Raw genomic sequence first — 11,010 nt, 5'->3', positions numbered from 1 at the left:
AATGGCAGAGCTGTTTTTCACTTCCACCCTACTGCTTCTTCCTGCACAAATGTCCTAGACCCTTCCATGGTCTCTCCTCTGCCTCCCTCCTTGTTCCAGTTGGGGGTACATTTAATGTCTGGAAAACAGGTACAGGCAATTAGCATTAGAGTCTCCAGTTAAATTAGCTTATTCAGACACAGACATTGCTCTGGTAAAGCCCTCACTCCCATCTACCCAGTCCATCTTTTCTCCACTCAAAATCATAAGAACTCTCCCTCTGGCACCATCTCCCACAAATGTGTTTAAACCTAGACTTCTCTTCGCTTACACCCATTTAGGCATTGGGGGGGTGGGTGCTTCTTCTTGCCTTTGGGGGTTCACAGTCCATCTGGCCACAGGTTCACCACTTCCAGCACATCAGTTCTTCAGTCCTAGACTCACTGTATGTCCGACTTCTCTTCCTTCACACAGGCTGGGCTCTTTACTATAAATACAATCTTGATTCTTTAAAACAGAAGCAAAACAAAGAGTATTTTTTTTTTAACCCCAGATACTGCTCTGATTACCTTCACATTTTTTTCCTTCATAGTCAACTCCTCCCCTTCTGTTCTCTAACTCTGTATTGTGACCCCTGCCTGGGCATGCCGCAGAAACTGCTTTCATAACCCCAGAGTTGCTAATGGCTTCCGTATTGACATACCTAATGGACACATTTTCATCTGTATCTCACTTCACAGTATTGACACCACAGCCAGTCTTCCTGCTTAAAACTTGGTCTCTGCTATCAGAACATGACACTTTTTAAAATCCTTTGGTCTTCTTAGAATTGATCCTCAGCTGCCTTTATTTATCTTTTTTGTTCTCTCTTGTGTGGCACTGTCTCCAGCATTCTACTGCCCATCTGAGCTTCCTCTTTACTCTCTTCAAGGGGTGAACTTGCCAAATTCTAAGGCTTCTCCATATCTCATGTCTTGATAACTCAGATTCGATCTTTCCTCCAAGACTTGCCTACTGAACCTGACTCACTTCCTCTTGTGTGTCTCAGTTCTTGGTATGACAGTTAACGGTATGTGTCAACTTGACTGACCTAAGGAATACCCTGAGAGCTAGTAAAATATTGTCTAGGTTTGTCAGTGAGGGTGTTAGAATCAGTAGCCTGAGTAAAGATGTGTATAGGACTGACTTTTATTAATGGACATAATATGGACTAAGAACTTTTAATTAAACCCAGCAAAACCATTTGAGCTCTTGGGTCTGACGACTGGGTCATCTACTTGGCAACCTCAGTTTGGTACTCCACTCAAAAAGATAATGAATGAATGTTGTACCCACCCATTGCAAACAATGGAGGTTTGGAAGCATGCGTGATCTTGGATGAATGTGAACTAAGGAAGAAAAGACCAGATGGTCTGCCAAACTCCAACTTGTACTAAACTATGGGTGTGGCCTGACCAGAATCATGGGACACAGAGGACAAAACAGGGTTCTGGAATCAGTTCTATCAGCACAGGGTGAGAACACAGACAGCTCCATCCGCACAGGTGGACAGGTGGAGGGGACAAGAGAAATCCATGGGCACAGTTCTAGGGACAGACAGTTCTAACAGATAGCTGGGGAACTAGTGTCCTCTTAGTTCAGGCTCACTCTTAAAAACTTAATTTAAGAGTCAGTCTGTTTGCTCAGGTGATTATGATGGTGAAATAATAAATGGCCCAATGTGTCCTCACCAATGTAGGTGGGCATCAGTCCAATCTACTAAGGACCCAAACAAAACAAAAAGACAAATTCTCTCTTCTTAAGCTGCAATGCCCATTTTCTCTTACACTTAGAAATCAATGATACTGGTTTGGGGACCTTATGACTCCAGAGCTTATACCTGTGGTCTATGGCCCCAGTTCTCAGACCCTCAGATCAGACTGATTAATACCACAGCTTTCAGGGGTCTCCAGCTAGCAAATGGCAGTCTCAGCCTCTGTAATCATGACGGCCAGTTCTCGGGTGAATCATCCCCTCTTATACATCTGTCTATATCCTATTGATTTTTGTTTCTGTGCAGGCCCCTGATTGATACAGTTGGGATCAGCTTGACTTCCTTTACTGACACCACCTGTTCCTTAAGTTCCATTCAGAACCACCTTGGCTGGCCTTGTTGAGGGTAAGATACAGCAGCTCATGTCACTCCAAATGAAGAGTGGCTTTTTACCACTTTCCAAATGAAGATGTACTTTTTACCATTGACCAGCTTCAGAACAATTACTGAATGACTCAGTTTCACTATATCACAACTTTTTGGAATTTACCTCACTGTATCATGCTGTCATACAAATAACCTAAGAATAATTACCAAACATTCAACACCCCACTCCACTCCACTCCACTCCACTGATACCTGGCTACTTTCCAATTGGAAGTCTCTGGTCCTTGGATTGCAAAGATAGACAGAATTTCTCATTGGTTGGTAATGCTGGAACAAAAACGTGAGACTCAATCAGGGAACGGTTCCAATGAATCAAGGAAGCAGTTAGCACATCAGCAATCATTCTTTAAGAAATTTCCAGTAAGGCTCATTTTGCTCAGGAGAGTAGAGTATTTAACATCTTAAAATCAACTCTCAAGTAGTATACATCCATTTTATGTATAAGGAAGGACTTCAACCAGCTACAAGTGCATAATTTAAAATTTAGCTTATTCAGCAGTGTGAATATGGAGAAGGTAATTACATTTCATCCGTTTAGAAATGTCAATTGAAAGCGAAGTTGTCCACAATTCCGGTTAAATAGTAGGAAACTTCCTTTATAAAGATGTGAAGAAAAGAGCCTAGGGTTATTTTAATCCATGCCTTATATTTAGCTGTCTCTTTTATTCTAAAACTATCCCATTGTTGCTATTTGTAGTTTAAATACAACCTACAGTAAATAAGGAAATGAACAAACCATGACTCCAAAATGTCCAACTAAAGTCAATTTTAAAAGCTCTCCAATGGATGCTCTTCTGAAGAACTAGCATTGACTTTTTGTTGCCAGAACAAGCAATTGTTAAGATAAATCTCCCACCCAAAACAGCTCAGATTCAATAGTGCCCTTCCAAGGAGATGCTTGATTCTCGTTGGAAGTGGAGAGGCTGATTCACCATGCTCTCTTTCATGGTCTGAACACAGCTGGGACTTTAATCAAGTATAATTTGAATGGCACCTGCTAATGAAAACACTGTACTATGTGAAAGGCAAGGCTTTGTGCCTGAAGACATTTTCATGCCTTCCATTTGTTTTCCCTAAATTTCCAAAATACGTTTTTTATCAGCCTGGGAGAGGAAGTCTTTAGCTGCTTAGAGGCTACCTTCTGCAGTCCAGGAGAAGTGGTTCACTCTCCCATCTCATTCAATCCTCTTTTCAGCTGCTCTAGTGACAATTAGCTGTAATTGTAATGGCAGCCAGTCTGATGAAGACTCCGGGCTGCTGGGGATGGAGCTGAAACTGCCACATACTCTTTTCCCCAAAGACCCTGGACTTCCAGGACCTAATGACTGTGTGTCATTAGATTCTGAGCCAAAATTCAGCTGATCGACTGAAGGTTAACTGTTCAATTTCCCATTACCAAGCAGCTCAGGATGGTAGTTCCTATTTGTGTTGTGATCACCCCCAGGAAGTTCCTCATCAAAATTTATTACTGCTTGAAGCCTAGACGACTTCCTCCGTGCTAAACACATGCTTTTCAGCAAGGTAAGTTGTGCGTGTGTATGTGTGTGTGCGTGCGTCTGTGTGCGCAGGTGTGGATACACATGTGTGGTATATGCATGTGTATGTGCATGTGCTTGTGGGTGCATGTATACATGTGCACACGTGTGTGGAGGCCAGATGTTGATCTGTGGCTTCCTTGATCACTCTCCACTTTATCTTAGAAGACAAAGTGTCTTCACTGAGCTCAGGGCTTACTGTTTGACTAGACTGGCTGGCCAGGGAGCTCCAGGGATCTGCTTATCTCCACCCCTGTAGGGTTACAGATGTGTGTGATCATACCTGGATTTTTTTATGTGAGTGCCAAGAATCCAAAGTCATGTCCTCATGTACAGCACTTTACCCACTGAGCGATCTCCTCAGCCAGAAAATAATTTTTGAAAAGAAAAGAAAAAATTTCGGGGAGGGTGCATTAGTAGAGTACACAGTACATTTTTTATGCATTTAAAAGAGGGGGAAAAAAACTATACACATATGTTAGCTCCAGCAAAAACAAAAAAATCAACTACAATATTTTTCTACTATATTAGAGTTTATGTCAGTAACTAGAAAGATTTTACAACTTTTATTTTGTATCTCAACCATTCTTTTGACAGTATGTAAAATAAAGGCATAAACATCGTTTATTTAACTAAGCATTTGACTGTAGTTCAGAAGTTCAGAGATTACTATAGAAAGTTGGTAAGTGGATCCCTAGGGCAATAGAAACCAGACTTTTTTTTATTATGTTCCGGTAAGACTCATTTCCAAACCCTGTGGGGTTTTATCAAGCTGAGCTTCAAGTATCCTGATCCTTTCAGACTCCAATTAACTTGTGCTGGTCTATGGGTTTTAATTCAGTCCTGTGTTGCTCATCTCCAGTGACGAGAAAACCAACATAGGAAACCAGGTTAAGCAAAGTGGTATCTTGGAATTTGTATAACAAAAAGAAAAAGAAAAAAGAAATTGGTCCCCAAAAGAGAACAAACATAACATGGTAAACTACTTTGACTGTTACAAACACAATCTCTGATAACCTCAAGAACCAGGATAAGGGGTAACAACAAAGGTGGCAGCCCACCCAAAGGCTCTGGCAGACGCAGAGATGGTGCTTTGGCAGGCCTGCTGAAGAAAAACAGATCTGTACACACACATCCAGGGCCTGGGAGGGGTTGGAGAGGAGAGAGCTGCTTTTCTTTACTGCCATCCCTTTCTGCCTTGCAATTCATGGCTCTGTCTCTCTCATTTAGTTCCCATCAGCCAACTCTGAAGCTGTTGAAAGAGAATTGGTTATCATTCCTGTCAGCCACCTGGCAGCCCTCAGTCACACCAGCTTTGCTTAAACTCCTGGCCAGCATCAAAAGGAAGTCCAAGGAAAATAGCAAGAGAAGAAGAAAGGTAGCCGGCTCCTAGATGGTAGGGACATGGCTCTGAAGCTTTTATATAGGAGTACCCATTGCACATGGCAGGCCAACCAGGGATTGGAAAAGGACCCAGACTTGAGTCAATTGTGAGTAACAGTCTCTGAACAGGGTGACTGCAGCTGCTCATACACTTAGCAAGCCTTAGACTAAACATTGTGGCCTGTGCGCCTTCGTTAGTGTTTATTGTATTCCATTTGGGGAAGCACCCATAACATTTTTAGAATTTTTCTGTATATGCAAGCTTATTCCCATGCATGCAAATGCTTGTATGATGGCTAACCATGTATTAATGTGTACCATGACCCAATACCCAGCATTGAACTAAGCACTTGTCTTCCTTTGGTTTGTTTTTATAGCAATCATGTAAGAAAATGTCCCCTATCGATGCTTATTTATGAAATACCAGGCAATTCTCTCATTCAAGTGATGAGAAAACCGAGGTATTTCTGGTCACAAAGCCACTTTCTAAATCCTTACCCAACACTACTCTGATACCAAATCTTCAGACCTAACTTTTCTGAGCCTCAGATTCCACAGTCAGTTTAATGAGAGGTTTGGATACCACTATTGCCCAATTTTGGGATTGTCTCTTAAATAAAAGTCTGCTAACTTTGCGGGAGCAAGGCGTGCTCCTGGGCCGTTCTCCACCCTGACAACTCAACTTAAAGACATGGAACACAAGACATGTTTCATCTTGATACATTGAGCTCAGGATCTCAACCAGATCTCAAGCTTTTGGTCAGGACTCCAGATACGTGAATAAGTACACGTATGCTTTCCTCCAGATGATGTGATCTTAGAATGCCTGCCTTCCTAAGAAAAGAGCCCTCTCTAGATTCTAGGCAGCAGCAATTACTTTTTTTCCTGGCTACTCTTAAACTCCTTCTAAGAGTTGTAAATACACTTGCCCCTCAATATTCATGAGGAATGGGTTCCAGGTCCCACGAGGATGCCAAAATCCATGGATGCTCATGTCCCTTATGATATATCTGCATATAATCCACAAACATCATTTTATATGCTTAAAATTATCTCTAGATTACTGATAATATAAATGATTGCTATGTAGTTTTGTTTAGGAGCTAATGACAAGAATTTTAAAAGTATGGACATATTCTGTACAGGTGTAATTTTTCTGAATATTTTCAGTCTGTGCTTAGTAGAATTCACAGATTCAAAACCTGTGATATAGAGGACCAAGTATACATACTGTTATTGTTCCTTCATCTTTCATTTGTGTGTGTGTGTGTGAGTGTGTGTTACAATGTGTGTGTTATAATGGGGGGGAAGTTGGGTAGGTGTGATGTGTGTGGTATAAGGTATATGATATGTGATGTGTGTGTATACACATGTGGTATAGGGTGTGTGTGTGTGTGTGTGGTGTGTGTGTATGTGTGTGGTATGTGGTGTGTATTTAGTGTGTAAGGTATAGTGTGTGTGGTATGTGGTGTTTTTATGGTATGTGTGTGGTATGTGAGGTGTATGTGTATGTATATGCATGTAGGGGGTGTGTGGTATGTGATATGTTTGTGGTGTGTGGTATATCTATGTAATGTATATGTGCAGTGGGTGAGGTGTGTATATGTGTGGTGTATGTGTATGTAGTTGTGTCTGTGTGTGTAGTATGCAGTATGTGGTGTGTTTATGGTTATGCATGTGTATGGTGTACTTGCTGTGTGTTGTATGTTGTGTGCATGTATGTTCTCATGTGCGTGGGCACACGTGTGAGAGCAGGCTTCCAGGTACAGGTCAGAAGTTGACATTGGGCATCTCTTCAGTTGCGCTCTATGTCATTCACAGAGGCAGAAACTCTCACTGAACCAGGTATTTGTGATTTGGGCAAGTCTAGCTTGTCTAGGCAACTTACCCAGGAACCCCCCCATCTCCTCCTCCTGAGCACTGGGATTACTGACAGGCTTCCCTCTATATATGTCCAGCTTCTTAAAGGGAGGGGGTTTGTTTTTAATTTATCTATTTATTGGGAGAGGGGTACATGCCAAAGTGTGGGTGTGGCAGTCAAAGGACAACTTTCAGAGATTGGTTCTGGGGATCAAACTCAGGTCATCAGGCTTGGCAGTAAGCAACTTTACCCACTAAGCTATTTTGCCAGCCTCACCTACACAGCTTTCATGGGGGTGCTGGTCCTCACACTTGCACAGCAAATGCTTTATCTATTGAGCTATCTCCCTAACCCCTCATTTCCTTCTTTCTCAACCTGCTCCAACTAGGTTTTTGCCCTGTTAGTCCACAGAAACCTCTCATATTAAGGTCACCTTCAGCCTTTATGATGTTCTTCATCTGGCTTCACAGGAAATGAAACTTTAGTACTATGATACAGAGGAATGAATTAAAACACCAAGCATCCAGAGATTGGAAAACAAAAACCTCATGAACTATCTTCATTGAAACTCAAAGGCTACATGTAAAAGCGTCATGAGGTCTGTGTTTTTTCACAAAGTGACATACTGCTACAGGTTTCTTTTTTTATTTCACTGGTATTTATTGCATTAAAAATTGCTAATTTTACATTTTAATAGTAAAATTTAGATTTTCCTTAAACAATTGGACCCCTCATCTAACTATTGCTATATATAATTATAGTGTATACTAAAGAGTGTGTGAAAAATGCTGAGACTACCTAAACTAAAGGAAATCCCAATGGTTTCCTAGTCACAGGAGCTCATCCAAATTTCCTTTCCTGTGCTCAGTTAGGAAAACAGGTTATAGAGTTAATGATTCCCTGAATGTCACACAACTGTTTGGTGGACCTGGGACCAGCAGCTATTCCTCAAAATTTAAAGCCAGAGTCATCCCATAATAACATGCTTCCTTGATATATGTCAAAAGATTAGTAGATTTGACACAATTAGCTGTGCCTTTTACTAGTCAATGCATGGTAATGACAGGAGTTCCAGCTCTCTTCTTTAACCCGTCTATTCCCAACCAGTTCTGGGTATGTGATTTGACCATTTGGCAAGTGGTCCCAAGTCATTTAGTAGGTATGTGAGTTACAAAAATTGGACTTGAAAATGCTTTATCATTTTAGAGATTAGATCAGACTTAAAGTTATGCCAATGAAAACACCGTTTTTCTTCTTTTATACCCCAATATATCCTCTTGAATAGCAACTAATATGGGGTAATGAGCTAGGCAGCCTGTTTCCACCCATCATCTGGATTATCCCATGGACATGGGGATATGTGACATATGACTGTCACCATCATGTCTGGCAAAGCAATGCCTTCAGTGTGGTTAAGTGGCTTGTGAGACATTCTCATATTGCTTGGCTTTTCTTGTTATTAAACACATTAAGTACTGAGCAGAGATTTCTTGAGAACGAGATTTCAAATTTGCTTGGAAGACCAGTAGAGAACATAGCTCTTCATACAAATCTCATTCCATCTGGCCATGAACCAGTTGAGACAACTATAGAATGGACAGCACTGGGAAGAACAAAAAGATGTTCCCCATAGACTGGAGATGTTAGTCTCATAAGAAACATTAACCTTTGGCCATTTTTTTCAAAACATGGCACCACACTGAAAAATATGGTTGTCCTCTCTATCCTTGACCAATCTTTTCTTCAGTTCTGAAATTAGCATCAACAAGGGAGTTGAGGGAAAAGCTACCCTCCTCCACCTCCCTGCAGGCCACAACAGCAGGTGTGCCTATTTTCAGAGGTAAGTGAAATATTTGCCAAATCATTTGGCACACTTAAACTCAAAATGTGCCAAATTGCCTGTCAAAGTTAAATGGCCTTTTAAAAAGAGAGACAAATGGCCTTCCATCATCATCTTCATGGACCCACAGTGCCATCCAGTGGCTCAGGGTGTCAGTCACATGTGTATCGGGCTCCATTGTCTTCCAGGGTTTGGATCCAAGCTGATCACTCTGGCCATAACATTGGCTCCTTTTGTGCCCAGAGCCTTTGGGACTTGGAAAAATACAATGCATGGGACATGAACTGGGTTGGAGGAGATGGTTCCAAGGCTTAAATGTCATGTTTACAACATCCTATTTATAGGAGCATGAGCTGTCTGTAGGATTTTCCAACCAGCAAACATTCAGGTATCTTCCTCCACTGAATCAATGACAAAACAATTTTTTTAAAAAAAAAGAAAAGAAAAATATTAACATACCCAGAATTCTGTGTCTATTCCATCAGCACCCTCCCTTTATGGGGAACTAGGCCAGCCAGATCACAGCAATCATATTACTTCTATATGGCATATAGTCTTCATCTTTAAATCCTTACTTGTATAATTTCTCCCTTAAAATGCCCTTTTTAATGAAATGAAGTTTGGGGGATGGAAGTTTTCTGTTCAATGAAGGCAAGTACTTCTGGGCCATATAAGCTGATAGAAAGTAGGTAAAGAGGAAGAAGACAGGAAATGATGCCAAGAGAAGACAGAGAAGGCAGACTTGGTTTTCTTCTACTTGCACAACTAAAGGAGTACTGCAAAAAGATTGGTTCCTTTGAGCTAGTGGTTTTGCAATGTTTATGAGCTGAATCAACCAAAACTTCTGAGAACCAGCTTAAATGACAACTGGGTTGGTTCTGAAGTGATCAGAAACAAGAATCTGACAGGAACTATAAGCTGCTACAAATAGGTCAACTCATGTCCTCTGATTTCCCCAGTGTAGCTTGATGCAGACCTGGAATGTGGTTCACCAATTCAGTTGGATCAAATCGAGGCATTTCGCTGTGCCATTTCTTCATCTTTTTGAAAAGATCCAATCAAGAAAACATTTGCTCTGATTAGAGGATCATTCTAAACTAATTAAACCCTTCTGGTTCTAATCTTGACAGACTCACTAGCTAAGGCTATACCCTCCATTTTCCATTTGCTAGTCAATCCTACTCATTTTAAGCATACAGTATAAGATAATCAGAAATGAGAGGAACTTACAAACCATCAACTATATTGACATCTCCATTTTACAAATGGGAAAATTGAGGACAATTTCTCCACTTCCATTTTTCAAATGAGTCCAAATCTTCACCTATAACAAGAAGACATTATAGGAAAAGGGTCAGGTACTTTCACACTTTCCATAGTAAAGAAATTTTCCCAAAATTGTCAGCAATAACATAATCTAAGACTTTAATATGGAGATTAGAAGAATATGATAATTATATTTCCTTCCCCCTGGCTGTATTTGGGGGTAAGGAAGAATATGGAATCTTCAGTGCCACACCCATTTGTGTTCAGGAACCAGCGATTCTGAGCTGTCCAACTCTGGTGTCACTAACATAGACAAGCTGACTCATTTGGACTTTGAAGACTTCTAGTGGAGAAATTGTGGTTTTCTGGATTCTTCCATTTGAGATGGCAAGAGGCTTAACAAACAAGTTCAGTAAACACAGTGTCTGATCAAAGTCTTAGTAAAATGATACTACATGAATGCCTGTCTGGGAAATAGAACCTCAATTAGGAAGGGATATGGGAAAACTATTTAAAGGAACCGTGATTAGGCTACTGGATGCCAAGAATGGCTTGCTCTGTAGATTAAAATGACTCCCTCTTGGAAAAAAAAAGTTTGTTTTTTTTTTAAACCACAAAGGGTAGGACTAGAATGACAAAAAACTAGGCAATGAGCATTTGCTTAACTGAGATTCAAGGGAGAGGCCTTTAAAATCTGTACAATACCTTCCTGTTTAGAAACTCTGATTTAGTTAAGTTAGAGTTAGAAACTCTCAGAGTTAGAAGCTCGTATTTAGTTTAAGAGTTCAGCCACTTTGGTAACAACAGACAAATAGTCTAACTAGTTCAAATAAAAGAACAAAAGATGGGTTAGTCTAATGATAGACTTCAGGTAGCAACAGTAGCCAGTCATGAGCACAAAGCTAAGCCCAGCTGTACCTCACGGGCCTGAAATGTAGAGGTATAT

At 40.7% G+C, this 11,010-nt stretch overlaps 1 long non-coding RNA gene across 1 annotated transcript; it reads right to left on the bottom strand.

The window, feature by feature from the left end:
* Positions 1-355: 355 nt before the first annotated feature.
* Positions 356-10,097, bottom strand: LOC115068124. Its single transcript, XR_003847503.1, has 4 exons — positions 10,029-10,097; positions 3,998-4,070; positions 2,372-2,446; positions 356-486 (listed from the first exon to the last, which is right to left on the bottom strand). It is a non-coding gene; the product is annotated as an uncharacterized LOC115068124 (long non-coding RNA).
* Positions 10,098-11,010: the final 913 nt, after the last annotated feature.

This window comes from Nannospalax galili, unplaced genomic scaffold, assembly GCF_000622305.1.
Source record: "Nannospalax galili isolate Female #2095 unplaced genomic scaffold, S.galili_v1.0 scaffold751, whole genome shotgun sequence".
NCBI lineage: Eukaryota > Metazoa > Chordata > Mammalia > Rodentia > Spalacidae > Nannospalax > Nannospalax galili.
Note: the sequence above shows the minus strand (reverse complement) of the source record. Positions and strands in the feature narration are given on the sequence as shown.